The sequence below is a fragment of the Zea mays genome, chromosome 2, assembly GCF_902167145.1.
Source record: "Zea mays cultivar B73 chromosome 2, Zm-B73-REFERENCE-NAM-5.0, whole genome shotgun sequence".
Classification (NCBI taxonomy): domain Eukaryota; kingdom Viridiplantae; phylum Streptophyta; class Magnoliopsida; order Poales; family Poaceae; genus Zea; species Zea mays.
This window is the reverse complement of record NC_050097.1, coordinates 227,628,287-227,650,610: the sequence shown is the minus strand read 5'-3', so window position 1 is coordinate 227,650,610 and position 22,324 is coordinate 227,628,287. Positions and strand designations below refer to the sequence as shown.

At 47.7% G+C, this 22,324-nt stretch overlaps 70 non-coding genes across 70 annotated transcripts; all 70 read right to left on the bottom strand.

Annotated features, from left to right (window-relative positions):
- Nucleotides 1-108: 108 nt before the first annotated feature.
- Nucleotides 109-227, bottom strand: LOC118476528 (5S ribosomal RNA). Its single transcript, XR_004856637.1, has one exon. It is a non-coding gene; the product is annotated as a 5S ribosomal RNA (ribosomal RNA).
- A 202-nt stretch (nucleotides 228-429) lies between these two features.
- LOC118476527 (5S ribosomal RNA) lies at nucleotides 430-548 on the bottom strand. The gene has a single exon (XR_004856636.1). It is a non-coding gene; the product is annotated as a 5S ribosomal RNA (ribosomal RNA).
- A 201-nt stretch (nucleotides 549-749) lies between these two features.
- LOC118476526 (5S ribosomal RNA) lies at nucleotides 750-868 on the bottom strand. The gene has a single exon (XR_004856635.1). It is a non-coding gene; the product is annotated as a 5S ribosomal RNA (ribosomal RNA).
- A 201-nt stretch (nucleotides 869-1,069) lies between these two features.
- On the bottom strand, nucleotides 1,070-1,188 carry LOC118476525 (5S ribosomal RNA). The gene has a single exon (XR_004856634.1). It is a non-coding gene; the product is annotated as a 5S ribosomal RNA (ribosomal RNA).
- Nucleotides 1,189-1,389: 201 nt separating this feature from the next.
- Nucleotides 1,390-1,508, bottom strand: LOC118476524 (5S ribosomal RNA). Its single transcript, XR_004856633.1, has one exon. It is a non-coding gene; the product is annotated as a 5S ribosomal RNA (ribosomal RNA).
- A 201-nt stretch (nucleotides 1,509-1,709) lies between these two features.
- On the bottom strand, nucleotides 1,710-1,828 carry LOC118476523 (5S ribosomal RNA). Its single transcript, XR_004856632.1, has one exon. It is a non-coding gene; the product is annotated as a 5S ribosomal RNA (ribosomal RNA).
- A 201-nt stretch (nucleotides 1,829-2,029) lies between these two features.
- LOC118476522 (5S ribosomal RNA) lies at nucleotides 2,030-2,148 on the bottom strand. Its single transcript, XR_004856631.1, has one exon. It is a non-coding gene; the product is annotated as a 5S ribosomal RNA (ribosomal RNA).
- Nucleotides 2,149-2,349: 201 nt separating this feature from the next.
- On the bottom strand, nucleotides 2,350-2,468 carry LOC118476521 (5S ribosomal RNA). Its single transcript, XR_004856630.1, has one exon. It is a non-coding gene; the product is annotated as a 5S ribosomal RNA (ribosomal RNA).
- Nucleotides 2,469-2,669: 201 nt separating this feature from the next.
- LOC118476520 (5S ribosomal RNA) lies at nucleotides 2,670-2,788 on the bottom strand. The gene has a single exon (XR_004856629.1). It is a non-coding gene; the product is annotated as a 5S ribosomal RNA (ribosomal RNA).
- A 201-nt stretch (nucleotides 2,789-2,989) lies between these two features.
- Nucleotides 2,990-3,108, bottom strand: LOC118476519 (5S ribosomal RNA). The gene has a single exon (XR_004856627.1). It is a non-coding gene; the product is annotated as a 5S ribosomal RNA (ribosomal RNA).
- A 200-nt stretch (nucleotides 3,109-3,308) lies between these two features.
- On the bottom strand, nucleotides 3,309-3,427 carry LOC118476518 (5S ribosomal RNA). The gene has a single exon (XR_004856626.1). It is a non-coding gene; the product is annotated as a 5S ribosomal RNA (ribosomal RNA).
- A 201-nt stretch (nucleotides 3,428-3,628) lies between these two features.
- LOC118476517 (5S ribosomal RNA) lies at nucleotides 3,629-3,747 on the bottom strand. Its single transcript, XR_004856625.1, has one exon. It is a non-coding gene; the product is annotated as a 5S ribosomal RNA (ribosomal RNA).
- Nucleotides 3,748-3,948: 201 nt separating this feature from the next.
- On the bottom strand, nucleotides 3,949-4,067 carry LOC118476516 (5S ribosomal RNA). Its single transcript, XR_004856624.1, has one exon. It is a non-coding gene; the product is annotated as a 5S ribosomal RNA (ribosomal RNA).
- Nucleotides 4,068-4,268: 201 nt separating this feature from the next.
- On the bottom strand, nucleotides 4,269-4,387 carry LOC118476515 (5S ribosomal RNA). Its single transcript, XR_004856623.1, has one exon. It is a non-coding gene; the product is annotated as a 5S ribosomal RNA (ribosomal RNA).
- A 201-nt stretch (nucleotides 4,388-4,588) lies between these two features.
- On the bottom strand, nucleotides 4,589-4,707 carry LOC118476514 (5S ribosomal RNA). The gene has a single exon (XR_004856622.1). It is a non-coding gene; the product is annotated as a 5S ribosomal RNA (ribosomal RNA).
- A 201-nt stretch (nucleotides 4,708-4,908) lies between these two features.
- LOC118476513 (5S ribosomal RNA) lies at nucleotides 4,909-5,027 on the bottom strand. Its single transcript, XR_004856621.1, has one exon. It is a non-coding gene; the product is annotated as a 5S ribosomal RNA (ribosomal RNA).
- Nucleotides 5,028-5,227: 200 nt separating this feature from the next.
- LOC118476512 (5S ribosomal RNA) lies at nucleotides 5,228-5,346 on the bottom strand. Its single transcript, XR_004856620.1, has one exon. It is a non-coding gene; the product is annotated as a 5S ribosomal RNA (ribosomal RNA).
- A 201-nt stretch (nucleotides 5,347-5,547) lies between these two features.
- Nucleotides 5,548-5,666, bottom strand: LOC118476511 (5S ribosomal RNA). Its single transcript, XR_004856619.1, has one exon. It is a non-coding gene; the product is annotated as a 5S ribosomal RNA (ribosomal RNA).
- A 201-nt stretch (nucleotides 5,667-5,867) lies between these two features.
- LOC118476510 (5S ribosomal RNA) lies at nucleotides 5,868-5,986 on the bottom strand. The gene has a single exon (XR_004856618.1). It is a non-coding gene; the product is annotated as a 5S ribosomal RNA (ribosomal RNA).
- Nucleotides 5,987-6,186: 200 nt separating this feature from the next.
- Nucleotides 6,187-6,305, bottom strand: LOC118476509 (5S ribosomal RNA). Its single transcript, XR_004856616.1, has one exon. It is a non-coding gene; the product is annotated as a 5S ribosomal RNA (ribosomal RNA).
- Nucleotides 6,306-6,506: 201 nt separating this feature from the next.
- On the bottom strand, nucleotides 6,507-6,625 carry LOC118476508 (5S ribosomal RNA). The gene has a single exon (XR_004856615.1). It is a non-coding gene; the product is annotated as a 5S ribosomal RNA (ribosomal RNA).
- A 201-nt stretch (nucleotides 6,626-6,826) lies between these two features.
- On the bottom strand, nucleotides 6,827-6,945 carry LOC118476507 (5S ribosomal RNA). The gene has a single exon (XR_004856614.1). It is a non-coding gene; the product is annotated as a 5S ribosomal RNA (ribosomal RNA).
- Nucleotides 6,946-7,146: 201 nt separating this feature from the next.
- On the bottom strand, nucleotides 7,147-7,265 carry LOC118476506 (5S ribosomal RNA). The gene has a single exon (XR_004856613.1). It is a non-coding gene; the product is annotated as a 5S ribosomal RNA (ribosomal RNA).
- A 201-nt stretch (nucleotides 7,266-7,466) lies between these two features.
- LOC118476505 (5S ribosomal RNA) lies at nucleotides 7,467-7,585 on the bottom strand. The gene has a single exon (XR_004856612.1). It is a non-coding gene; the product is annotated as a 5S ribosomal RNA (ribosomal RNA).
- Nucleotides 7,586-7,787: 202 nt separating this feature from the next.
- LOC118476504 (5S ribosomal RNA) lies at nucleotides 7,788-7,906 on the bottom strand. The gene has a single exon (XR_004856611.1). It is a non-coding gene; the product is annotated as a 5S ribosomal RNA (ribosomal RNA).
- Nucleotides 7,907-8,107: 201 nt separating this feature from the next.
- Nucleotides 8,108-8,226, bottom strand: LOC118476503 (5S ribosomal RNA). Its single transcript, XR_004856610.1, has one exon. It is a non-coding gene; the product is annotated as a 5S ribosomal RNA (ribosomal RNA).
- A 201-nt stretch (nucleotides 8,227-8,427) lies between these two features.
- Nucleotides 8,428-8,546, bottom strand: LOC118476502 (5S ribosomal RNA). Its single transcript, XR_004856609.1, has one exon. It is a non-coding gene; the product is annotated as a 5S ribosomal RNA (ribosomal RNA).
- A 201-nt stretch (nucleotides 8,547-8,747) lies between these two features.
- Nucleotides 8,748-8,866, bottom strand: LOC118476501 (5S ribosomal RNA). The gene has a single exon (XR_004856608.1). It is a non-coding gene; the product is annotated as a 5S ribosomal RNA (ribosomal RNA).
- A 202-nt stretch (nucleotides 8,867-9,068) lies between these two features.
- Nucleotides 9,069-9,187, bottom strand: LOC118476500 (5S ribosomal RNA). Its single transcript, XR_004856607.1, has one exon. It is a non-coding gene; the product is annotated as a 5S ribosomal RNA (ribosomal RNA).
- A 201-nt stretch (nucleotides 9,188-9,388) lies between these two features.
- Nucleotides 9,389-9,507, bottom strand: LOC118476499 (5S ribosomal RNA). The gene has a single exon (XR_004856605.1). It is a non-coding gene; the product is annotated as a 5S ribosomal RNA (ribosomal RNA).
- Nucleotides 9,508-9,708: 201 nt separating this feature from the next.
- Nucleotides 9,709-9,827, bottom strand: LOC118476498 (5S ribosomal RNA). The gene has a single exon (XR_004856604.1). It is a non-coding gene; the product is annotated as a 5S ribosomal RNA (ribosomal RNA).
- Nucleotides 9,828-10,028: 201 nt separating this feature from the next.
- On the bottom strand, nucleotides 10,029-10,147 carry LOC118476497 (5S ribosomal RNA). Its single transcript, XR_004856603.1, has one exon. It is a non-coding gene; the product is annotated as a 5S ribosomal RNA (ribosomal RNA).
- Nucleotides 10,148-10,348: 201 nt separating this feature from the next.
- Nucleotides 10,349-10,467, bottom strand: LOC118476496 (5S ribosomal RNA). The gene has a single exon (XR_004856602.1). It is a non-coding gene; the product is annotated as a 5S ribosomal RNA (ribosomal RNA).
- A 201-nt stretch (nucleotides 10,468-10,668) lies between these two features.
- Nucleotides 10,669-10,787, bottom strand: LOC118476495 (5S ribosomal RNA). Its single transcript, XR_004856601.1, has one exon. It is a non-coding gene; the product is annotated as a 5S ribosomal RNA (ribosomal RNA).
- A 201-nt stretch (nucleotides 10,788-10,988) lies between these two features.
- On the bottom strand, nucleotides 10,989-11,107 carry LOC118476494 (5S ribosomal RNA). Its single transcript, XR_004856600.1, has one exon. It is a non-coding gene; the product is annotated as a 5S ribosomal RNA (ribosomal RNA).
- A 201-nt stretch (nucleotides 11,108-11,308) lies between these two features.
- LOC118476493 (5S ribosomal RNA) lies at nucleotides 11,309-11,427 on the bottom strand. Its single transcript, XR_004856599.1, has one exon. It is a non-coding gene; the product is annotated as a 5S ribosomal RNA (ribosomal RNA).
- Nucleotides 11,428-11,628: 201 nt separating this feature from the next.
- LOC118476492 (5S ribosomal RNA) lies at nucleotides 11,629-11,747 on the bottom strand. Its single transcript, XR_004856598.1, has one exon. It is a non-coding gene; the product is annotated as a 5S ribosomal RNA (ribosomal RNA).
- Nucleotides 11,748-11,948: 201 nt separating this feature from the next.
- On the bottom strand, nucleotides 11,949-12,067 carry LOC118476491 (5S ribosomal RNA). The gene has a single exon (XR_004856597.1). It is a non-coding gene; the product is annotated as a 5S ribosomal RNA (ribosomal RNA).
- Nucleotides 12,068-12,268: 201 nt separating this feature from the next.
- LOC118476490 (5S ribosomal RNA) lies at nucleotides 12,269-12,387 on the bottom strand. The gene has a single exon (XR_004856596.1). It is a non-coding gene; the product is annotated as a 5S ribosomal RNA (ribosomal RNA).
- A 202-nt stretch (nucleotides 12,388-12,589) lies between these two features.
- Nucleotides 12,590-12,708, bottom strand: LOC118476489 (5S ribosomal RNA). Its single transcript, XR_004856594.1, has one exon. It is a non-coding gene; the product is annotated as a 5S ribosomal RNA (ribosomal RNA).
- Nucleotides 12,709-12,910: 202 nt separating this feature from the next.
- Nucleotides 12,911-13,029, bottom strand: LOC118476488 (5S ribosomal RNA). The gene has a single exon (XR_004856593.1). It is a non-coding gene; the product is annotated as a 5S ribosomal RNA (ribosomal RNA).
- A 201-nt stretch (nucleotides 13,030-13,230) lies between these two features.
- LOC118476487 (5S ribosomal RNA) lies at nucleotides 13,231-13,349 on the bottom strand. Its single transcript, XR_004856592.1, has one exon. It is a non-coding gene; the product is annotated as a 5S ribosomal RNA (ribosomal RNA).
- A 201-nt stretch (nucleotides 13,350-13,550) lies between these two features.
- On the bottom strand, nucleotides 13,551-13,669 carry LOC118476486 (5S ribosomal RNA). The gene has a single exon (XR_004856591.1). It is a non-coding gene; the product is annotated as a 5S ribosomal RNA (ribosomal RNA).
- Nucleotides 13,670-13,870: 201 nt separating this feature from the next.
- Nucleotides 13,871-13,989, bottom strand: LOC118476485 (5S ribosomal RNA). The gene has a single exon (XR_004856590.1). It is a non-coding gene; the product is annotated as a 5S ribosomal RNA (ribosomal RNA).
- A 201-nt stretch (nucleotides 13,990-14,190) lies between these two features.
- LOC118476484 (5S ribosomal RNA) lies at nucleotides 14,191-14,309 on the bottom strand. Its single transcript, XR_004856589.1, has one exon. It is a non-coding gene; the product is annotated as a 5S ribosomal RNA (ribosomal RNA).
- Nucleotides 14,310-14,510: 201 nt separating this feature from the next.
- Nucleotides 14,511-14,629, bottom strand: LOC118476483 (5S ribosomal RNA). The gene has a single exon (XR_004856588.1). It is a non-coding gene; the product is annotated as a 5S ribosomal RNA (ribosomal RNA).
- Nucleotides 14,630-14,830: 201 nt separating this feature from the next.
- Nucleotides 14,831-14,949, bottom strand: LOC118476482 (5S ribosomal RNA). The gene has a single exon (XR_004856587.1). It is a non-coding gene; the product is annotated as a 5S ribosomal RNA (ribosomal RNA).
- A 201-nt stretch (nucleotides 14,950-15,150) lies between these two features.
- On the bottom strand, nucleotides 15,151-15,269 carry LOC118476481 (5S ribosomal RNA). The gene has a single exon (XR_004856586.1). It is a non-coding gene; the product is annotated as a 5S ribosomal RNA (ribosomal RNA).
- Nucleotides 15,270-15,470: 201 nt separating this feature from the next.
- LOC118476480 (5S ribosomal RNA) lies at nucleotides 15,471-15,589 on the bottom strand. The gene has a single exon (XR_004856585.1). It is a non-coding gene; the product is annotated as a 5S ribosomal RNA (ribosomal RNA).
- A 201-nt stretch (nucleotides 15,590-15,790) lies between these two features.
- On the bottom strand, nucleotides 15,791-15,909 carry LOC118476479 (5S ribosomal RNA). Its single transcript, XR_004856583.1, has one exon. It is a non-coding gene; the product is annotated as a 5S ribosomal RNA (ribosomal RNA).
- Nucleotides 15,910-16,110: 201 nt separating this feature from the next.
- On the bottom strand, nucleotides 16,111-16,229 carry LOC118476478 (5S ribosomal RNA). The gene has a single exon (XR_004856582.1). It is a non-coding gene; the product is annotated as a 5S ribosomal RNA (ribosomal RNA).
- A 201-nt stretch (nucleotides 16,230-16,430) lies between these two features.
- Nucleotides 16,431-16,549, bottom strand: LOC118476477 (5S ribosomal RNA). The gene has a single exon (XR_004856581.1). It is a non-coding gene; the product is annotated as a 5S ribosomal RNA (ribosomal RNA).
- Nucleotides 16,550-16,750: 201 nt separating this feature from the next.
- Nucleotides 16,751-16,869, bottom strand: LOC118476476 (5S ribosomal RNA). The gene has a single exon (XR_004856580.1). It is a non-coding gene; the product is annotated as a 5S ribosomal RNA (ribosomal RNA).
- A 201-nt stretch (nucleotides 16,870-17,070) lies between these two features.
- On the bottom strand, nucleotides 17,071-17,189 carry LOC118476475 (5S ribosomal RNA). Its single transcript, XR_004856579.1, has one exon. It is a non-coding gene; the product is annotated as a 5S ribosomal RNA (ribosomal RNA).
- Nucleotides 17,190-17,390: 201 nt separating this feature from the next.
- Nucleotides 17,391-17,509, bottom strand: LOC118476474 (5S ribosomal RNA). The gene has a single exon (XR_004856578.1). It is a non-coding gene; the product is annotated as a 5S ribosomal RNA (ribosomal RNA).
- Nucleotides 17,510-17,710: 201 nt separating this feature from the next.
- On the bottom strand, nucleotides 17,711-17,829 carry LOC118476473 (5S ribosomal RNA). The gene has a single exon (XR_004856577.1). It is a non-coding gene; the product is annotated as a 5S ribosomal RNA (ribosomal RNA).
- A 201-nt stretch (nucleotides 17,830-18,030) lies between these two features.
- LOC118476472 (5S ribosomal RNA) lies at nucleotides 18,031-18,149 on the bottom strand. Its single transcript, XR_004856576.1, has one exon. It is a non-coding gene; the product is annotated as a 5S ribosomal RNA (ribosomal RNA).
- A 201-nt stretch (nucleotides 18,150-18,350) lies between these two features.
- On the bottom strand, nucleotides 18,351-18,469 carry LOC118476471 (5S ribosomal RNA). Its single transcript, XR_004856575.1, has one exon. It is a non-coding gene; the product is annotated as a 5S ribosomal RNA (ribosomal RNA).
- A 201-nt stretch (nucleotides 18,470-18,670) lies between these two features.
- LOC118476470 (5S ribosomal RNA) lies at nucleotides 18,671-18,789 on the bottom strand. Its single transcript, XR_004856574.1, has one exon. It is a non-coding gene; the product is annotated as a 5S ribosomal RNA (ribosomal RNA).
- A 202-nt stretch (nucleotides 18,790-18,991) lies between these two features.
- Nucleotides 18,992-19,110, bottom strand: LOC118476469 (5S ribosomal RNA). The gene has a single exon (XR_004856572.1). It is a non-coding gene; the product is annotated as a 5S ribosomal RNA (ribosomal RNA).
- A 201-nt stretch (nucleotides 19,111-19,311) lies between these two features.
- LOC118476468 (5S ribosomal RNA) lies at nucleotides 19,312-19,430 on the bottom strand. The gene has a single exon (XR_004856571.1). It is a non-coding gene; the product is annotated as a 5S ribosomal RNA (ribosomal RNA).
- Nucleotides 19,431-19,632: 202 nt separating this feature from the next.
- On the bottom strand, nucleotides 19,633-19,751 carry LOC118476467 (5S ribosomal RNA). The gene has a single exon (XR_004856570.1). It is a non-coding gene; the product is annotated as a 5S ribosomal RNA (ribosomal RNA).
- A 201-nt stretch (nucleotides 19,752-19,952) lies between these two features.
- Nucleotides 19,953-20,071, bottom strand: LOC118476466 (5S ribosomal RNA). The gene has a single exon (XR_004856569.1). It is a non-coding gene; the product is annotated as a 5S ribosomal RNA (ribosomal RNA).
- A 201-nt stretch (nucleotides 20,072-20,272) lies between these two features.
- Nucleotides 20,273-20,391, bottom strand: LOC118476465 (5S ribosomal RNA). The gene has a single exon (XR_004856568.1). It is a non-coding gene; the product is annotated as a 5S ribosomal RNA (ribosomal RNA).
- A 201-nt stretch (nucleotides 20,392-20,592) lies between these two features.
- Nucleotides 20,593-20,711, bottom strand: LOC118476464 (5S ribosomal RNA). Its single transcript, XR_004856567.1, has one exon. It is a non-coding gene; the product is annotated as a 5S ribosomal RNA (ribosomal RNA).
- A 202-nt stretch (nucleotides 20,712-20,913) lies between these two features.
- LOC118476463 (5S ribosomal RNA) lies at nucleotides 20,914-21,032 on the bottom strand. Its single transcript, XR_004856566.1, has one exon. It is a non-coding gene; the product is annotated as a 5S ribosomal RNA (ribosomal RNA).
- Nucleotides 21,033-21,233: 201 nt separating this feature from the next.
- Nucleotides 21,234-21,352, bottom strand: LOC118476462 (5S ribosomal RNA). Its single transcript, XR_004856565.1, has one exon. It is a non-coding gene; the product is annotated as a 5S ribosomal RNA (ribosomal RNA).
- A 201-nt stretch (nucleotides 21,353-21,553) lies between these two features.
- LOC118476461 (5S ribosomal RNA) lies at nucleotides 21,554-21,672 on the bottom strand. Its single transcript, XR_004856564.1, has one exon. It is a non-coding gene; the product is annotated as a 5S ribosomal RNA (ribosomal RNA).
- A 201-nt stretch (nucleotides 21,673-21,873) lies between these two features.
- LOC118476460 (5S ribosomal RNA) lies at nucleotides 21,874-21,992 on the bottom strand. The gene has a single exon (XR_004856563.1). It is a non-coding gene; the product is annotated as a 5S ribosomal RNA (ribosomal RNA).
- Nucleotides 21,993-22,193: 201 nt separating this feature from the next.
- LOC118476458 (5S ribosomal RNA) lies at nucleotides 22,194-22,312 on the bottom strand. Its single transcript, XR_004856561.1, has one exon. It is a non-coding gene; the product is annotated as a 5S ribosomal RNA (ribosomal RNA).
- Between the last annotated feature and the right edge of the window lie 12 nt (nucleotides 22,313-22,324).

The window sequence follows — 22,324 nt, the reverse complement described above, 5'->3', positions numbered from 1 at the left end:
AAAAACGCCCCTTAAAACAAATAAAAGGTAATTTAACACGAGAACGGTCACCCATTTTTACTATGGTTTGGTGTTCGAAAAACAAACAAAAATAAAACCAAAAAAAAAGGAATGCAACACGAGGACTTCCCAGGAGGTCACCCATCCTAGTACTACTCTCGCCCAAGCACGCTTAACTTCGGAGTTCTGATGGGATCCGGTGCTTTAGTGCTGGTATGATCGCATCCGTCATATCCTGCGTCCTCCTTCCTCTTATGCCCACACCTCCGTGCTCGGCTCGCCCACGGCACTGGACATCCTTCCTCCGCACAAAGTACCCGAAAAAACGCCCCTTAAAACAAATAAAAGGTAATTTAACACGAGAACGGTCACCCATTTTTACTATGGTTTGGTGTTCGAAAAACAAACAAAAATAAAACCAAAAAAAAAGGAATGCAACACGAGGACTTCCCAGGAGGTCACCCATCCTAGTACTACTCTCGCCCAAGCACGCTTAACTTCGGAGTTCTGATGGGATCCGGTGCTTTAGTGCTGGTATGATCGCATCCGTCATATCCTGCGTCCTCCTTCCTCTTATGCCCACACCTCCGTGCTCGGCTCGCCCACGGCACTGGACATCCTTCCTCCGCACAAAGTACCCGAAAAACGCCCCTTAAAACAAATAAAAGGTAATTTAACACGAGAACGGTCACCCATTTTTACTATGGTTTGGTGTTCGAAAAACAAACAAAAATAAAACCAAAAAAAAAGGAATGCAACACGAGGACTTCCCAGGAGGTCACCCATCCTAGTACTACTCTCGCCCAAGCACGCTTAACTTCGGAGTTCTGATGGGATCCGGTGCTTTAGTGCTGGTATGATCGCATCCGTCATATCCTGCGTCCTCCTTCCTCTTATGCCCACACCTCCGTGCTCGGCTCGCCCACGGCACTGGACATCCTTCCTCCGCACAAAGTACCCGAAAAACGCCCCTTAAAACAAATAAAAGGTAATTTAACACGAGAACGGTCACCCATTTTTACTATGGTTTGGTGTTCGAAAAACAAACAAAAATAAAACCAAAAAAAAAGGAATGCAACACGAGGACTTCCCAGGAGGTCACCCATCCTAGTACTACTCTCGCCCAAGCACGCTTAACTTCGGAGTTCTGATGGGATCCGGTGCTTTAGTGCTGGTATGATCGCATCCGTCATATCCTGCGTCCTCCTTCCTCTTATGCCCACACCTCCGTGCTCGGCTCGCCCACGGCACTGGACATCCTTCCTCCGCACAAAGTACCCGAAAAACGCCCCTTAAAACAAATAAAAGGTAATTTAACACGAGAACGGTCACCCATTTTTACTATGGTTTGGTGTTCGAAAAACAAACAAAAATAAAACCAAAAAAAAAGGAATGCAACACGAGGACTTCCCAGGAGGTCACCCATCCTAGTACTACTCTCGCCCAAGCACGCTTAACTTCGGAGTTCTGATGGGATCCGGTGCTTTAGTGCTGGTATGATCGCATCCGTCATATCCTGCGTCCTCCTTCCTCTTATGCCCACACCTCCGTGCTCGGCTCGCCCACGGCACTGGACATCCTTCCTCCGCACAAAGTACCCGAAAAACGCCCCTTAAAACAAATAAAAGGTAATTTAACACGAGAACGGTCACCCATTTTTACTATGGTTTGGTGTTCGAAAAACAAACAAAAATAAAACCAAAAAAAAAGGAATGCAACACGAGGACTTCCCAGGAGGTCACCCATCCTAGTACTACTCTCGCCCAAGCACGCTTAACTTCGGAGTTCTGATGGGATCCGGTGCTTTAGTGCTGGTATGATCGCATCCGTCATATCCTGCGTCCTCCTTCCTCTTATGCCCACACCTCCGTGCTCGGCTCGCCCACGGCACTGGACATCCTTCCTCCGCACAAAGTACCCGAAAAACGCCCCTTAAAACAAATAAAAGGTAATTTAACACGAGAACGGTCACCCATTTTTACTATGGTTTGGTGTTCGAAAAACAAACAAAAATAAAACCAAAAAAAAAGGAATGCAACACGAGGACTTCCCAGGAGGTCACCCATCCTAGTACTACTCTCGCCCAAGCACGCTTAACTTCGGAGTTCTGATGGGATCCGGTGCTTTAGTGCTGGTATGATCGCATCCGTCATATCCTGCGTCCTCCTTCCTCTTATGCCCACACCTCCGTGCTCGGCTCGCCCACGGCACTGGACATCCTTCCTCCGCACAAAGTACCCGAAAAACGCCCCTTAAAACAAATAAAAGGTAATTTAACACGAGAACGGTCACCCATTTTTACTATGGTTTGGTGTTCGAAAAACAAACAAAAATAAAACCAAAAAAAAAGGAATGCAACACGAGGACTTCCCAGGAGGTCACCCATCCTAGTACTACTCTCGCCCAAGCACGCTTAACTTCGGAGTTCTGATGGGATCCGGTGCTTTAGTGCTGGTATGATCGCATCCGTCATATCCTGCGTCCTCCTTCCTCTTATGCCCACACCTCCGTGCTCGGCTCGCCCACGGCACTGGACATCCTTCCTCCGCACAAAGTACCCGAAAAACGCCCCTTAAAACAAATAAAAGGTAATTTAACACGAGAACGGTCACCCATTTTTACTATGGTTTGGTGTTCGAAAAACAAACAAAAATAAAACCAAAAAAAAAGGAATGCAACACGAGGACTTCCCAGGAGGTCACCCATCCTAGTACTACTCTCGCCCAAGCACGCTTAACTTCGGAGTTCTGATGGGATCCGGTGCTTTAGTGCTGGTATGATCGCATCCGTCATATCCTGCGTCCTCCTTCCTCTTATGCCCACACCTCCGTGCTCGGCTCGCCCACGGCACTGGACATCCTTCCTCCGCACAAAGTACCCGAAAAACGCCCCTTAAAACAAATAAAAGGTAATTTAACACGAGAACGGTCACCCATTTTTACTATGGTTTGGTGTTCGAAAAACAAACAAAAATAAAACCAAAAAAAAAGGAATGCAACACGAGGACTTCCCAGGAGGTCACCCATCCTAGTACTACTCTCGCCCAAGCACGCTTAACTTCGGAGTTCTGATGGGATCCGGTGCTTTAGTGCTGGTATGATCGCATCCGTCATATCCTGCGTCCTCCTTCCTCTTATGCCCACACCTCCGTGCTCGGCTCGCCCACGGCACTGGACATCCTTCCTCCGCACAAAGTACCCGAAAAACGCCCCTTAAAACAAATAAAAGGTAATTTAACACGAGAACGGTCACCCATTTTTACTATGGTTTGGTGTTCGAAAAACAAACAAAAATAAAACCAAAAAAAAGGAATGCAACACGAGGACTTCCCAGGAGGTCACCCATCCTAGTACTACTCTCGCCCAAGCACGCTTAACTTCGGAGTTCTGATGGGATCCGGTGCTTTAGTGCTGGTATGATCGCATCCGTCATATCCTGCGTCCTCCTTCCTCTTATGCCCACACCTCCGTGCTCGGCTCGCCCACGGCACTGGACATCCTTCCTCCGCACAAAGTACCCGAAAAACGCCCCTTAAAACAAATAAAAGGTAATTTAACACGAGAACGGTCACCCATTTTTACTATGGTTTGGTGTTCGAAAAACAAACAAAAATAAAACCAAAAAAAAAGGAATGCAACACGAGGACTTCCCAGGAGGTCACCCATCCTAGTACTACTCTCGCCCAAGCACGCTTAACTTCGGAGTTCTGATGGGATCCGGTGCTTTAGTGCTGGTATGATCGCATCCGTCATATCCTGCGTCCTCCTTCCTCTTATGCCCACACCTCCGTGCTCGGCTCGCCCACGGCACTGGACATCCTTCCTCCGCACAAAGTACCCGAAAAACGCCCCTTAAAACAAATAAAAGGTAATTTAACACGAGAACGGTCACCCATTTTTACTATGGTTTGGTGTTCGAAAAACAAACAAAAATAAAACCAAAAAAAAAGGAATGCAACACGAGGACTTCCCAGGAGGTCACCCATCCTAGTACTACTCTCGCCCAAGCACGCTTAACTTCGGAGTTCTGATGGGATCCGGTGCTTTAGTGCTGGTATGATCGCATCCGTCATATCCTGCGTCCTCCTTCCTCTTATGCCCACACCTCCGTGCTCGGCTCGCCCACGGCACTGGACATCCTTCCTCCGCACAAAGTACCCGAAAAACGCCCCTTAAAACAAATAAAAGGTAATTTAACACGAGAACGGTCACCCATTTTTACTATGGTTTGGTGTTCGAAAAACAAACAAAAATAAAACCAAAAAAAAAGGAATGCAACACGAGGACTTCCCAGGAGGTCACCCATCCTAGTACTACTCTCGCCCAAGCACGCTTAACTTCGGAGTTCTGATGGGATCCGGTGCTTTAGTGCTGGTATGATCGCATCCGTCATATCCTGCGTCCTCCTTCCTCTTATGCCCACACCTCCGTGCTCGGCTCGCCCACGGCACTGGACATCCTTCCTCCGCACAAAGTACCCGAAAAACGCCCCTTAAAACAAATAAAAGGTAATTTAACACGAGAACGGTCACCCATTTTTACTATGGTTTGGTGTTCGAAAAACAAACAAAAATAAAACCAAAAAAAAAGGAATGCAACACGAGGACTTCCCAGGAGGTCACCCATCCTAGTACTACTCTCGCCCAAGCACGCTTAACTTCGGAGTTCTGATGGGATCCGGTGCTTTAGTGCTGGTATGATCGCATCCGTCATATCCTGCGTCCTCCTTCCTCTTATGCCCACACCTCCGTGCTCGGCTCGCCCACGGCACTGGACATCCTTCCTCCGCACAAAGTACCCGAAAAACGCCCCTTAAAACAAATAAAAGGTAATTTAACACGAGAACGGTCACCCATTTTTACTATGGTTTGGTGTTCGAAAAACAAACAAAAATAAAACCAAAAAAAAAGGAATGCAACACGAGGACTTCCCAGGAGGTCACCCATCCTAGTACTACTCTCGCCCAAGCACGCTTAACTTCGGAGTTCTGATGGGATCCGGTGCTTTAGTGCTGGTATGATCGCATCCGTCATATCCTGCGTCCTCCTTCCTCTTATGCCCACACCTCCGTGCTCGGCTCGCCCACGGCACTGGACATCCTTCCTCCGCACAAAGTACCCGAAAAACGCCCCTTAAAACAAATAAAAGGTAATTTAACACGAGAACGGTCACCCATTTTTACTATGGTTTGGTGTTCGAAAAACAAACAAAAATAAAACCAAAAAAAAGGAATGCAACACGAGGACTTCCCAGGAGGTCACCCATCCTAGTACTACTCTCGCCCAAGCACGCTTAACTTCGGAGTTCTGATGGGATCCGGTGCTTTAGTGCTGGTATGATCGCATCCGTCATATCCTGCGTCCTCCTTCCTCTTATGCCCACACCTCCGTGCTCGGCTCGCCCACGGCACTGGACATCCTTCCTCCGCACAAAGTACCCGAAAAACGCCCCTTAAAACAAATAAAAGGTAATTTAACACGAGAACGGTCACCCATTTTTACTATGGTTTGGTGTTCGAAAAACAAACAAAAATAAAACCAAAAAAAAAGGAATGCAACACGAGGACTTCCCAGGAGGTCACCCATCCTAGTACTACTCTCGCCCAAGCACGCTTAACTTCGGAGTTCTGATGGGATCCGGTGCTTTAGTGCTGGTATGATCGCATCCGTCATATCCTGCGTCCTCCTTCCTCTTATGCCCACACCTCCGTGCTCGGCTCGCCCACGGCACTGGACATCCTTCCTCCGCACAAAGTACCCGAAAAACGCCCCTTAAAACAAATAAAAGGTAATTTAACACGAGAACGGTCACCCATTTTTACTATGGTTTGGTGTTCGAAAAACAAACAAAAATAAAACCAAAAAAAAAGGAATGCAACACGAGGACTTCCCAGGAGGTCACCCATCCTAGTACTACTCTCGCCCAAGCACGCTTAACTTCGGAGTTCTGATGGGATCCGGTGCTTTAGTGCTGGTATGATCGCATCCGTCATATCCTGCGTCCTCCTTCCTCTTATGCCCACACCTCCGTGCTCGGCTCGCCCACGGCACTGGACATCCTTCCTCCGCACAAAGTACCCGAAAAACGCCCCTTAAAACAAATAAAAGGTAATTTAACACGAGAACGGTCACCCATTTTTACTATGGTTTGGTGTTCGAAAAACAAACAAAAATAAAACCAAAAAAAAGGAATGCAACACGAGGACTTCCCAGGAGGTCACCCATCCTAGTACTACTCTCGCCCAAGCACGCTTAACTTCGGAGTTCTGATGGGATCCGGTGCTTTAGTGCTGGTATGATCGCATCCGTCATATCCTGCGTCCTCCTTCCTCTTATGCCCACACCTCCGTGCTCGGCTCGCCCACGGCACTGGACATCCTTCCTCCGCACAAAGTACCCGAAAAACGCCCCTTAAAACAAATAAAAGGTAATTTAACACGAGAACGGTCACCCATTTTTACTATGGTTTGGTGTTCGAAAAACAAACAAAAATAAAACCAAAAAAAAAGGAATGCAACACGAGGACTTCCCAGGAGGTCACCCATCCTAGTACTACTCTCGCCCAAGCACGCTTAACTTCGGAGTTCTGATGGGATCCGGTGCTTTAGTGCTGGTATGATCGCATCCGTCATATCCTGCGTCCTCCTTCCTCTTATGCCCACACCTCCGTGCTCGGCTCGCCCACGGCACTGGACATCCTTCCTCCGCACAAAGTACCCGAAAAACGCCCCTTAAAACAAATAAAAGGTAATTTAACACGAGAACGGTCACCCATTTTTACTATGGTTTGGTGTTCGAAAAACAAACAAAAATAAAACCAAAAAAAAAGGAATGCAACACGAGGACTTCCCAGGAGGTCACCCATCCTAGTACTACTCTCGCCCAAGCACGCTTAACTTCGGAGTTCTGATGGGATCCGGTGCTTTAGTGCTGGTATGATCGCATCCGTCATATCCTGCGTCCTCCTTCCTCTTATGCCCACACCTCCGTGCTCGGCTCGCCCACGGCACTGGACATCCTTCCTCCGCACAAAGTACCCGAAAAACGCCCCTTAAAACAAATAAAAGGTAATTTAACACGAGAACGGTCACCCATTTTTACTATGGTTTGGTGTTCGAAAAACAAACAAAAATAAAACCAAAAAAAAAGGAATGCAACACGAGGACTTCCCAGGAGGTCACCCATCCTAGTACTACTCTCGCCCAAGCACGCTTAACTTCGGAGTTCTGATGGGATCCGGTGCTTTAGTGCTGGTATGATCGCATCCGTCATATCCTGCGTCCTCCTTCCTCTTATGCCCACACCTCCGTGCTCGGCTCGCCCACGGCACTGGACATCCTTCCTCCGCACAAAGTACCCGAAAAACGCCCCTTAAAACAAATAAAAGGTAATTTAACACGAGAACGGTCACCCATTTTTACTATGGTTTGGTGTTCGAAAAACAAACAAAAATAAAACCAAAAAAAAAGGAATGCAACACGAGGACTTCCCAGGAGGTCACCCATCCTAGTACTACTCTCGCCCAAGCACGCTTAACTTCGGAGTTCTGATGGGATCCGGTGCTTTAGTGCTGGTATGATCGCATCCGTCATATCCTGCGTCCTCCTTCCTCTTATGCCCACACCTCCGTGCTCGGCTCGCCCACGGCACTGGACATCCTTCCTCCGCACAAAGTACCCGAAAAAACGCCCCTTAAAACAAATAAAAGGTAATTTAACACGAGAACGGTCACCCATTTTTACTATGGTTTGGTGTTCGAAAAACAAACAAAAATAAAACCAAAAAAAAAGGAATGCAACACGAGGACTTCCCAGGAGGTCACCCATCCTAGTACTACTCTCGCCCAAGCACGCTTAACTTCGGAGTTCTGATGGGATCCGGTGCTTTAGTGCTGGTATGATCGCATCCGTCATATCCTGCGTCCTCCTTCCTCTTATGCCCACACCTCCGTGCTCGGCTCGCCCACGGCACTGGACATCCTTCCTCCGCACAAAGTACCCGAAAAACGCCCCTTAAAACAAATAAAAGGTAATTTAACACGAGAACGGTCACCCATTTTTACTATGGTTTGGTGTTCGAAAAACAAACAAAAATAAAACCAAAAAAAAAGGAATGCAACACGAGGACTTCCCAGGAGGTCACCCATCCTAGTACTACTCTCGCCCAAGCACGCTTAACTTCGGAGTTCTGATGGGATCCGGTGCTTTAGTGCTGGTATGATCGCATCCGTCATATCCTGCGTCCTCCTTCCTCTTATGCCCACACCTCCGTGCTCGGCTCGCCCACGGCACTGGACATCCTTCCTCCGCACAAAGTACCCGAAAAACGCCCCTTAAAACAAATAAAAGGTAATTTAACACGAGAACGGTCACCCATTTTTACTATGGTTTGGTGTTCGAAAAACAAACAAAAATAAAACCAAAAAAAAAGGAATGCAACACGAGGACTTCCCAGGAGGTCACCCATCCTAGTACTACTCTCGCCCAAGCACGCTTAACTTCGGAGTTCTGATGGGATCCGGTGCTTTAGTGCTGGTATGATCGCATCCGTCATATCCTGCGTCCTCCTTCCTCTTATGCCCACACCTCCGTGCTCGGCTCGCCCACGGCACTGGACATCCTTCCTCCGCACAAAGTACCCGAAAAACGCCCCTTAAAACAAATAAAAGGTAATTTAACACGAGAACGGTCACCCATTTTTACTATGGTTTGGTGTTCGAAAAACAAACAAAAATAAAACCAAAAAAAAAGGAATGCAACACGAGGACTTCCCAGGAGGTCACCCATCCTAGTACTACTCTCGCCCAAGCACGCTTAACTTCGGAGTTCTGATGGGATCCGGTGCTTTAGTGCTGGTATGATCGCATCCGTCATATCCTGCGTCCTCCTTCCTCTTATGCCCACACCTCCGTGCTCGGCTCGCCCACGGCACTGGACATCCTTCCTCCGCACAAAGTACCCGAAAAAACGCCCCTTAAAACAAATAAAAGGTAATTTAACACGAGAACGGTCACCCATTTTTACTATGGTTTGGTGTTCGAAAAACAAACAAAAATAAAACCAAAAAAAAAGGAATGCAACACGAGGACTTCCCAGGAGGTCACCCATCCTAGTACTACTCTCGCCCAAGCACGCTTAACTTCGGAGTTCTGATGGGATCCGGTGCTTTAGTGCTGGTATGATCGCATCCGTCATATCCTGCGTCCTCCTTCCTCTTATGCCCACACCTCCGTGCTCGGCTCGCCCACGGCACTGGACATCCTTCCTCCGCACAAAGTACCCGAAAAACGCCCCTTAAAACAAATAAAAGGTAATTTAACACGAGAACGGTCACCCATTTTTACTATGGTTTGGTGTTCGAAAAACAAACAAAAATAAAACCAAAAAAAAAGGAATGCAACACGAGGACTTCCCAGGAGGTCACCCATCCTAGTACTACTCTCGCCCAAGCACGCTTAACTTCGGAGTTCTGATGGGATCCGGTGCTTTAGTGCTGGTATGATCGCATCCGTCATATCCTGCGTCCTCCTTCCTCTTATGCCCACACCTCCGTGCTCGGCTCGCCCACGGCACTGGACATCCTTCCTCCGCACAAAGTACCCGAAAAACGCCCCTTAAAACAAATAAAAGGTAATTTAACACGAGAACGGTCACCCATTTTTACTATGGTTTGGTGTTCGAAAAACAAACAAAAATAAAACCAAAAAAAAAGGAATGCAACACGAGGACTTCCCAGGAGGTCACCCATCCTAGTACTACTCTCGCCCAAGCACGCTTAACTTCGGAGTTCTGATGGGATCCGGTGCTTTAGTGCTGGTATGATCGCATCCGTCATATCCTGCGTCCTCCTTCCTCTTATGCCCACACCTCCGTGCTCGGCTCGCCCACGGCACTGGACATCCTTCCTCCGCACAAAGTACCCGAAAAACGCCCCTTAAAACAAATAAAAGGTAATTTAACACGAGAACGGTCACCCATTTTTACTATGGTTTGGTGTTCGAAAAACAAACAAAAATAAAACCAAAAAAAAAGGAATGCAACACGAGGACTTCCCAGGAGGTCACCCATCCTAGTACTACTCTCGCCCAAGCACGCTTAACTTCGGAGTTCTGATGGGATCCGGTGCTTTAGTGCTGGTATGATCGCATCCGTCATATCCTGCGTCCTCCTTCCTCTTATGCCCACACCTCCGTGCTCGGCTCGCCCACGGCACTGGACATCCTTCCTCCGCACAAAGTACCCGAAAAACGCCCCTTAAAACAAATAAAAGGTAATTTAACACGAGAACGGTCACCCATTTTTACTATGGTTTGGTGTTCGAAAAACAAACAAAAATAAAACCAAAAAAAAAGGAATGCAACACGAGGACTTCCCAGGAGGTCACCCATCCTAGTACTACTCTCGCCCAAGCACGCTTAACTTCGGAGTTCTGATGGGATCCGGTGCTTTAGTGCTGGTATGATCGCATCCGTCATATCCTGCGTCCTCCTTCCTCTTATGCCCACACCTCCGTGCTCGGCTCGCCCACGGCACTGGACATCCTTCCTCCGCACAAAGTACCCGAAAAACGCCCCTTAAAACAAATAAAAGGTAATTTAACACGAGAACGGTCACCCATTTTTACTATGGTTTGGTGTTCGAAAAACAAACAAAAATAAAACCAAAAAAAAAGGAATGCAACACGAGGACTTCCCAGGAGGTCACCCATCCTAGTACTACTCTCGCCCAAGCACGCTTAACTTCGGAGTTCTGATGGGATCCGGTGCTTTAGTGCTGGTATGATCGCATCCGTCATATCCTGCGTCCTCCTTCCTCTTATGCCCACACCTCCGTGCTCGGCTCGCCCACGGCACTGGACATCCTTCCTCCGCACAAAGTACCCGAAAAACGCCCCTTAAAACAAATAAAAGGTAATTTAACACGAGAACGGTCACCCATTTTTACTATGGTTTGGTGTTCGAAAAACAAACAAAAATAAAACCAAAAAAAAAGGAATGCAACACGAGGACTTCCCAGGAGGTCACCCATCCTAGTACTACTCTCGCCCAAGCACGCTTAACTTCGGAGTTCTGATGGGATCCGGTGCTTTAGTGCTGGTATGATCGCATCCGTCATATCCTGCGTCCTCCTTCCTCTTATGCCCACACCTCCGTGCTCGGCTCGCCCACGGCACTGGACATCCTTCCTCCGCACAAAGTACCCGAAAAACGCCCCTTAAAACAAATAAAAGGTAATTTAACACGAGAACGGTCACCCATTTTTACTATGGTTTGGTGTTCGAAAAACAAACAAAAATAAAACCAAAAAAAAAGGAATGCAACACGAGGACTTCCCAGGAGGTCACCCATCCTAGTACTACTCTCGCCCAAGCACGCTTAACTTCGGAGTTCTGATGGGATCCGGTGCTTTAGTGCTGGTATGATCGCATCCGTCATATCCTGCGTCCTCCTTCCTCTTATGCCCACACCTCCGTGCTCGGCTCGCCCACGGCACTGGACATCCTTCCTCCGCACAAAGTACCCGAAAAACGCCCCTTAAAACAAATAAAAGGTAATTTAACACGAGAACGGTCACCCATTTTTACTATGGTTTGGTGTTCGAAAAACAAACAAAAATAAAACCAAAAAAAAAGGAATGCAACACGAGGACTTCCCAGGAGGTCACCCATCCTAGTACTACTCTCGCCCAAGCACGCTTAACTTCGGAGTTCTGATGGGATCCGGTGCTTTAGTGCTGGTATGATCGCATCCGTCATATCCTGCGTCCTCCTTCCTCTTATGCCCACACCTCCGTGCTCGGCTCGCCCACGGCACTGGACATCCTTCCTCCGCACAAAGTACCCGAAAAACGCCCCTTAAAACAAATAAAAGGTAATTTAACACGAGAACGGTCACCCATTTTTACTATGGTTTGGTGTTCGAAAAACAAACAAAAATAAAACCAAAAAAAAAGGAATGCAACACGAGGACTTCCCAGGAGGTCACCCATCCTAGTACTACTCTCGCCCAAGCACGCTTAACTTCGGAGTTCTGATGGGATCCGGTGCTTTAGTGCTGGTATGATCGCATCCGTCATATCCTGCGTCCTCCTTCCTCTTATGCCCACACCTCCGTGCTCGGCTCGCCCACGGCACTGGACATCCTTCCTCCGCACAAAGTACCCGAAAAACGCCCCTTAAAACAAATAAAAGGTAATTTAACACGAGAACGGTCACCCATTTTTACTATGGTTTGGTGTTCGAAAAACAAACAAAAATAAAACCAAAAAAAAAGGAATGCAACACGAGGACTTCCCAGGAGGTCACCCATCCTAGTACTACTCTCGCCCAAGCACGCTTAACTTCGGAGTTCTGATGGGATCCGGTGCTTTAGTGCTGGTATGATCGCATCCGTCATATCCTGCGTCCTCCTTCCTCTTATGCCCACACCTCCGTGCTCGGCTCGCCCACGGCACTGGACATCCTTCCTCCGCACAAAGTACCCGAAAAAACGCCCCTTAAAACAAATAAAAGGTAATTTAACACGAGAACGGTCACCCATTTTTACTATGGTTTGGTGTTCGAAAAACAAACAAAAATAAAACCAAAAAAAAAGGAATGCAACACGAGGACTTCCCAGGAGGTCACCCATCCTAGTACTACTCTCGCCCAAGCACGCTTAACTTCGGAGTTCTGATGGGATCCGGTGCTTTAGTGCTGGTATGATCGCATCCGTCATATCCTGCGTCCTCCTTCCTCTTATGCCCACACCTCCGTGCTCGGCTCGCCCACGGCACTGGACATCCTTCCTCCGCACAAAGTACCCGAAAAAACGCCCCTTAAAACAAATAAAAGGTAATTTAACACGAGAACGGTCACCCATTTTTACTATGGTTTGGTGTTCGAAAAACAAACAAAAATAAAACCAAAAAAAAAGGAATGCAACACGAGGACTTCCCAGGAGGTCACCCATCCTAGTACTACTCTCGCCCAAGCACGCTTAACTTCGGAGTTCTGATGGGATCCGGTGCTTTAGTGCTGGTATGATCGCATCCGTCATATCCTGCGTCCTCCTTCCTCTTATGCCCACACCTCCGTGCTCGGCTCGCCCACGGCACTGGACATCCTTCCTCCGCACAAAGTACCCGAAAAACGCCCCTTAAAACAAATAAAAGGTAATTTAACACGAGAACGGTCACCCATTTTTACTATGGTTTGGTGTTCGAAAAACAAACAAAAATAAAACCAAAAAAAAAGGAATGCAACACGAGGACTTCCCAGGAGGTCACCCATCCTAGTACTACTCTCGCCCAAGCACGCTTAACTTCGGAGTTCTGATGGGATCCGGTGCTTTAGTGCTGGTATGATCGCATCCGTCATATCCTGCGTCCTCCTTCCTCTTATGCCCACACCTCCGTGCTCGGCTCGCCCACGGCACTGGACATCCTTCCTCCGCACAAAGTACCCGAAAAACGCCCCTTAAAACAAATAAAAGGTAATTTAACACGAGAACGGTCACCCATTTTTACTATGGTTTGGTGTTCGAAAAACAAACAAAAATAAAACCAAAAAAAAAGGAATGCAACACGAGGACTTCCCAGGAGGTCACCCATCCTAGTACTACTCTCGCCCAAGCACGCTTAACTTCGGAGTTCTGATGGGATCCGGTGCTTTAGTGCTGGTATGATCGCATCCGTCATATCCTGCGTCCTCCTTCCTCTTATGCCCACACCTCCGTGCTCGGCTCGCCCACGGCACTGGACATCCTTCCTCCGCACAAAGTACCCGAAAAACGCCCCTTAAAACAAATAAAAGGTAATTTAACACGAGAACGGTCACCCATTTTTACTATGGTTTGGTGTTCGAAAAACAAACAAAAATAAAACCAAAAAAAAAGGAATGCAACACGAGGACTTCCCAGGAGGTCACCCATCCTAGTACTACTCTCGCCCAAGCACGCTTAACTTCGGAGTTCTGATGGGATCCGGTGCTTTAGTGCTGGTATGATCGCATCCGTCATATCCTGCGTCCTCCTTCCTCTTATGCCCACACCTCCGTGCTCGGCTCGCCCACGGCACTGGACATCCTTCCTCCGCACAAAGTACCCGAAAAACGCCCCTTAAAACAAATAAAAGGTAATTTAACACGAGAACGGTCACCCATTTTTACTATGGTTTGGTGTTCGAAAAACAAACAAAAATAAAACCAAAAAAAAAGGAATGCAACACGAGGACTTCCCAGGAGGTCACCCATCCTAGTACTACTCTCGCCCAAGCACGCTTAACTTCGGAGTTCTGATGGGATCCGGTGCTTTAGTGCTGGTATGATCGCATCCGTCATATCCTGCGTCCTCCTTCCTCTTATGCCCACACCTCCGTGCTCGGCTCGCCCACGGCACTGGACATCCTTCCTCCGCACAAAGTACCCGAAAAACGCCCCTTAAAACAAATAAAAGGTAATTTAACACGAGAACGGTCACCCATTTTTACTATGGTTTGGTGTTCGAAAAACAAACAAAAATAAAACCAAAAAAAAAGGAATGCAACACGAGGACTTCCCAGGAGGTCACCCATCCTAGTACTACTCTCGCCCAAGCACGCTTAACTTCGGAGTTCTGATGGGATCCGGTGCTTTAGTGCTGGTATGATCGCATCCGTCATATCCTGCGTCCTCCTTCCTCTTATGCCCACACCTCCGTGCTCGGCTCGCCCACGGCACTGGACATCCTTCCTCCGCACAAAGTACCCGAAAAACGCCCCTTAAAACAAATAAAAGGTAATTTAACACGAGAACGGTCACCCATTTTTACTATGGTTTGGTGTTCGAAAAACAAACAAAAATAAAACCAAAAAAAAAGGAATGCAACACGAGGACTTCCCAGGAGGTCACCCATCCTAGTACTACTCTCGCCCAAGCACGCTTAACTTCGGAGTTCTGATGGGATCCGGTGCTTTAGTGCTGGTATGATCGCATCCGTCATATCCTGCGTCCTCCTTCCTCTTATGCCCACACCTCCGTGCTCGGCTCGCCCACGGCACTGGACATCCTTCCTCCGCACAAAGTACCCGAAAAACGCCCCTTAAAACAAATAAAAGGTAATTTAACACGAGAACGGTCACCCATTTTTACTATGGTTTGGTGTTCGAAAAACAAACAAAAATAAAACCAAAAAAAAAGGAATGCAACACGAGGACTTCCCAGGAGGTCACCCATCCTAGTACTACTCTCGCCCAAGCACGCTTAACTTCGGAGTTCTGATGGGATCCGGTGCTTTAGTGCTGGTATGATCGCATCCGTCATATCCTGCGTCCTCCTTCCTCTTATGCCCACACCTCCGTGCTCGGCTCGCCCACGGCACTGGACATCCTTCCTCCGCACAAAGTACCCGAAAAACGCCCCTTAAAACAAATAAAAGGTAATTTAACACGAGAACGGTCACCCATTTTTACTATGGTTTGGTGTTCGAAAAACAAACAAAAATAAAACCAAAAAAAAAGGAATGCAACACGAGGACTTCCCAGGAGGTCACCCATCCTAGTACTACTCTCGCCCAAGCACGCTTAACTTCGGAGTTCTGATGGGATCCGGTGCTTTAGTGCTGGTATGATCGCATCCGTCATATCCTGCGTCCTCCTTCCTCTTATGCCCACACCTCCGTGCTCGGCTCGCCCACGGCACTGGACATCCTTCCTCCGCACAAAGTACCCGAAAAACGCCCCTTAAAACAAATAAAAGGTAATTTAACACGAGAACGGTCACCCATTTTTACTATGGTTTGGTGTTCGAAAAACAAACAAAAATAAAACCAAAAAAAAAGGAATGCAACACGAGGACTTCCCAGGAGGTCACCCATCCTAGTACTACTCTCGCCCAAGCACGCTTAACTTCGGAGTTCTGATGGGATCCGGTGCTTTAGTGCTGGTATGATCGCATCCGTCATATCCTGCGTCCTCCTTCCTCTTATGCCCACACCTCCGTGCTCGGCTCGCCCACGGCACTGGACATCCTTCCTCCGCACAAAGTACCCGAAAAACGCCCCTTAAAACAAATAAAAGGTAATTTAACACGAGAACGGTCACCCATTTTTACTATGGTTTGGTGTTCGAAAAACAAACAAAAATAAAACCAAAAAAAAAGGAATGCAACACGAGGACTTCCCAGGAGGTCACCCATCCTAGTACTACTCTCGCCCAAGCACGCTTAACTTCGGAGTTCTGATGGGATCCGGTGCTTTAGTGCTGGTATGATCGCATCCGTCATATCCTGCGTCCTCCTTCCTCTTATGCCCACACCTCCGTGCTCGGCTCGCCCACGGCACTGGACATCCTTCCTCCGCACAAAGTACCCGAAAAACGCCCCTTAAAACAAATAAAAGGTAATTTAACACGAGAACGGTCACCCATTTTTACTATGGTTTGGTGTTCGAAAAACAAACAAAAATAAAACCAAAAAAAAAGGAATGCAACACGAGGACTTCCCAGGAGGTCACCCATCCTAGTACTACTCTCGCCCAAGCACGCTTAACTTCGGAGTTCTGATGGGATCCGGTGCTTTAGTGCTGGTATGATCGCATCCGTCATATCCTGCGTCCTCCTTCCTCTTATGCCCACACCTCCGTGCTCGGCTCGCCCACGGCACTGGACATCCTTCCTCCGCACAAAGTACCCGAAAAACGCCCCTTAAAACAAATAAAAGGTAATTTAACACGAGAACGGTCACCCATTTTTACTATGGTTTGGTGTTCGAAAAACAAACAAAAATAAAACCAAAAAAAAAGGAATGCAACACGAGGACTTCCCAGGAGGTCACCCATCCTAGTACTACTCTCGCCCAAGCACGCTTAACTTCGGAGTTCTGATGGGATCCGGTGCTTTAGTGCTGGTATGATCGCATCCGTCATATCCTGCGTCCTCCTTCCTCTTATGCCCACACCTCCGTGCTCGGCTCGCCCACGGCACTGGACATCCTTCCTCCGCACAAAGTACCCGAAAAACGCCCCTTAAAACAAATAAAAGGTAATTTAACACGAGAACGGTCACCCATTTTTACTATGGTTTGGTGTTCGAAAAACAAACAAAAATAAAACCAAAAAAAAAGGAATGCAACACGAGGACTTCCCAGGAGGTCACCCATCCTAGTACTACTCTCGCCCAAGCACGCTTAACTTCGGAGTTCTGATGGGATCCGGTGCTTTAGTGCTGGTATGATCGCATCCGTCATATCCTGCGTCCTCCTTCCTCTTATGCCCACACCTCCGTGCTCGGCTCGCCCACGGCACTGGACATCCTTCCTCCGCACAAAGTACCCGAAAAACGCCCCTTAAAACAAATAAAAGGTAATTTAACACGAGAACGGTCACCCATTTTTACTATGGTTTGGTGTTCGAAAAACAAACAAAAATAAAACCAAAAAAAAAGGAATGCAACACGAGGACTTCCCAGGAGGTCACCCATCCTAGTACTACTCTCGCCCAAGCACGCTTAACTTCGGAGTTCTGATGGGATCCGGTGCTTTAGTGCTGGTATGATCGCATCCGTCATATCCTGCGTCCTCCTTCCTCTTATGCCCACACCTCCGTGCTCGGCTCGCCCACGGCACTGGACATCCTTCCTCCGCACAAAGTACCCGAAAAACGCCCCTTAAAACAAATAAAAGGTAATTTAACACGAGAACGGTCACCCATTTTTACTATGGTTTGGTGTTCGAAAAACAAACAAAAATAAAACCAAAAAAAAAGGAATGCAACACGAGGACTTCCCAGGAGGTCACCCATCCTAGTACTACTCTCGCCCAAGCACGCTTAACTTCGGAGTTCTGATGGGATCCGGTGCTTTAGTGCTGGTATGATCGCATCCGTCATATCCTGCGTCCTCCTTCCTCTTATGCCCACACCTCCGTGCTCGGCTCGCCCACGGCACTGGACATCCTTCCTCCGCACAAAGTACCCGAAAAACGCCCCTTAAAACAAATAAAAGGTAATTTAACACGAGAACGGTCACCCATTTTTACTATGGTTTGGTGTTCGAAAAACAAACAAAAATAAAACCAAAAAAAAAGGAATGCAACACGAGGACTTCCCAGGAGGTCACCCATCCTAGTACTACTCTCGCCCAAGCACGCTTAACTTCGGAGTTCTGATGGGATCCGGTGCTTTAGTGCTGGTATGATCGCATCCGTCATATCCTGCGTCCTCCTTCCTCTTATGCCCACACCTCCGTGCTCGGCTCGCCCACGGCACTGGACATCCTTCCTCCGCACAAAGTACCCGAAAAACGCCCCTTAAAACAAATAAAAGGTAATTTAACACGAGAACGGTCACCCATTTTTACTATGGTTTGGTGTTCGAAAAACAAACAAAAATAAAACCAAAAAAAAAGGAATGCAACACGAGGACTTCCCAGGAGGTCACCCATCCTAGTACTACTCTCGCCCAAGCACGCTTAACTTCGGAGTTCTGATGGGATCCGGTGCTTTAGTGCTGGTATGATCGCATCCGTCATATCCTGCGTCCTCCTTCCTCTTATGCCCACACCTCCGTGCTCGGCTCGCCCACGGCACTGGACATCCTTCCTCCGCACAAAGTACCCGAAAAACGCCCCTTAAAACAAATAAAAGGTAATTTAACACGAGAACGGTCACCCATTTTTACTATGGTTTGGTGTTCGAAAAACAAACAAAAATAAAACCAAAAAAAAAGGAATGCAACACGAGGACTTCCCAGGAGGTCACCCATCCTAGTACTACTCTCGCCCAAGCACGCTTAACTTCGGAGTTCTGATGGGATCCGGTGCTTTAGTGCTGGTATGATCGCATCCGTCATATCCTGCGTCCTCCTTCCTCTTATGCCCACACCTCCGTGCTCGGCTCGCCCACGGCACTGGACATCCTTCCTCCGCACAAAGTACCCGAAAAAACGCCCCTTAAAACAAATAAAAGGTAATTTAACACGAGAACGGTCACCCATTTTTACTATGGTTTGGTGTTCGAAAAACAAACAAAAATAAAACCAAAAAAAAAGGAATGCAACACGAGGACTTCCCAGGAGGTCACCCATCCTAGTACTACTCTCGCCCAAGCACGCTTAACTTCGGAGTTCTGATGGGATCCGGTGCTTTAGTGCTGGTATGATCGCATCCGTCATATCCTGCGTCCTCCTTCCTCTTATGCCCACACCTCCGTGCTCGGCTCGCCCACGGCACTGGACATCCTTCCTCCGCACAAAGTACCCGAAAAACGCCCCTTAAAACAAATAAAAGGTAATTTAACACGAGAACGGTCACCCATTTTTACTATGGTTTGGTGTTCGAAAAACAAACAAAAATAAAACCAAAAAAAAAGGAATGCAACACGAGGACTTCCCAGGAGGTCACCCATCCTAGTACTACTCTCGCCCAAGCACGCTTAACTTCGGAGTTCTGATGGGATCCGGTGCTTTAGTGCTGGTATGATCGCATCCGTCATATCCTGCGTCCTCCTTCCTCTTATGCCCACACCTCCGTGCTCGGCTCGCCCACGGCACTGGACATCCTTCCTCCGCACAAAGTACCCGAAAAAACGCCCCTTAAAACAAATAAAAGGTAATTTAACACGAGAACGGTCACCCATTTTTACTATGGTTTGGTGTTCGAAAAACAAACAAAAATAAAACCAAAAAAAAAGGAATGCAACACGAGGACTTCCCAGGAGGTCACCCATCCTAGTACTACTCTCGCCCAAGCACGCTTAACTTCGGAGTTCTGATGGGATCCGGTGCTTTAGTGCTGGTATGATCGCATCCGTCATATCCTGCGTCCTCCTTCCTCTTATGCCCACACCTCCGTGCTCGGCTCGCCCACGGCACTGGACATCCTTCCTCCGCACAAAGTACCCGAAAAACGCCCCTTAAAACAAATAAAAGGTAATTTAACACGAGAACGGTCACCCATTTTTACTATGGTTTGGTGTTCGAAAAACAAACAAAAATAAAACCAAAAAAAAAGGAATGCAACACGAGGACTTCCCAGGAGGTCACCCATCCTAGTACTACTCTCGCCCAAGCACGCTTAACTTCGGAGTTCTGATGGGATCCGGTGCTTTAGTGCTGGTATGATCGCATCCGTCATATCCTGCGTCCTCCTTCCTCTTATGCCCACACCTCCGTGCTCGGCTCGCCCACGGCACTGGACATCCTTCCTCCGCACAAAGTACCCGAAAAACGCCCCTTAAAACAAATAAAAGGTAATTTAACACGAGAACGGTCACCCATTTTTACTATGGTTTGGTGTTCGAAAAACAAACAAAAATAAAACCAAAAAAAAAGGAATGCAACACGAGGACTTCCCAGGAGGTCACCCATCCTAGTACTACTCTCGCCCAAGCACGCTTAACTTCGGAGTTCTGATGGGATCCGGTGCTTTAGTGCTGGTATGATCGCATCCGTCATATCCTGCGTCCTCCTTCCTCTTATGCCCACACCTCCGTGCTCGGCTCGCCCACGGCACTGGACATCCTTCCTCCGCACAAAGTACCCGAAAAACGCCCCTTAAAACAAATAAAAGGTAATTTAACACGAGAACGGTCACCCATTTTTACTATGGTTTGGTGTTCGAAAAACAAACAAAAATAAAACCAAAAAAAAAGGAATGCAACACGAGGACTTCCCAGGAGGTCACCCATCCTAGTACTACTCTCGCCCAAGCACGCTTAACTTCGGAGTTCTGATGGGATCCGGTGCTTTAGTGCTGGTATGATCGCATCCGTCATATCCTGCGTCCTCCTTCCTCTTATGCCCACACCTCCGTGCTCGGCTCGCCCACGGCACTGGACATCCTTCCTCCGCACAAAGTACCCGAAAAAACGCCCCTTAAAACAAATAAAAGGTAATTTAACACGAGAACGGTCACCCATTTTTACTATGGTTTGGTGTTCGAAAAACAAACAAAAATAAAACCAAAAAAAAAGGAATGCAACACGAGGACTTCCCAGGAGGTCACCCATCCTAGTACTACTCTCGCCCAAGCACGCTTAACTTCGGAGTTCTGATGGGATCCGGTGCTTTAGTGCTGGTATGATCGCATCCGTCATATCCTGCGTCCTCCTTCCTCTTATGCCCACACCTCCGTGCTCGGCTCGCCCACGGCACTGGACATCCTTCCTCCGCACAAAGTACCCGAAAAACGCCCCTTAAAACAAATAAAAGGTAATTTAACACGAGAACGGTCACCCATTTTTACTATGGTTTGGTGTTCGAAAAACAAACAAAAATAAAACCAAAAAAAAAGGAATGCAACACGAGGACTTCCCAGGAGGTCACCCATCCTAGTACTACTCTCGCCCAAGCACGCTTAACTTCGGAGTTCTGATGGGATCCGGTGCTTTAGTGCTGGTATGATCGCATCCGTCATATCCTGCGTCCTCCTTCCTCTTATGCCCACACCTCCGTGCTCGGCTCGCCCACGGCACTGGACATCCTTCCTCCGCACAAAGTACCCGAAAAACGCCCCTTAAAACAAATAAAAGGTAATTTAACACGAGAACGGTCACCCATTTTTACTATGGTTTGGTGTTCGAAAAACAAACAAAAATAAAACCAAAAAAAAAGGAATGCAACACGAGGACTTCCCAGGAGGTCACCCATCCTAGTACTACTCTCGCCCAAGCACGCTTAACTTCGGAGTTCTGATGGGATCCGGTGCTTTAGTGCTGGTATGATCGCATCCGTCATATCCTGCGTCCTCCTTCCTCTTATGCCCACACCTCCGTGCTCGGCTCGCCCACGGCACTGGACATCCTTCCTCCGCACAAAGTACCCGAAAAACGCCCCTTAAAACAAATAAAAGGTAATTTAACACGAGAACGGTCACCCATTTTTACTATGGTTTGGTGTTCGAAAAACAAACAAAAATAAAACCAAAAAAAAAGGAATGCAACACGAGGACTTCCCAGGAGGTCACCCATCCTAGTACTACTCTCGCCCAAGCACGCTTAACTTCGGAGTTCTGATGGGATCCGGTGCTTTAGTGCTGGTATGATCGCATCCGTCATATCCTGCGTCCTCCTTCCTCTTATGCCCACACCTCCGTGCTCGGCTCGCCCACGGCACTGGACATCCTTCCTCCGCACAAAGTACCCGAAAAACGCCCCTTAAAACAAATAAAAGGTAATTTAACACGAGAACGGTCACCCATTTTTACTATGGTTTGGTGTTCGAAAAACAAACAAAAATAAAACCAAAAAAAAAGGAATGCAACACGAGGACTTCCCAGGAGGTCACCCATCCTAGTACTACTCTCGCCCAAGCACGCTTAACTTCGGAGTTCTGATGGGATCCGGTGCTTTAGTGCTGGTATGATCGCATCCGTCATATCCTGC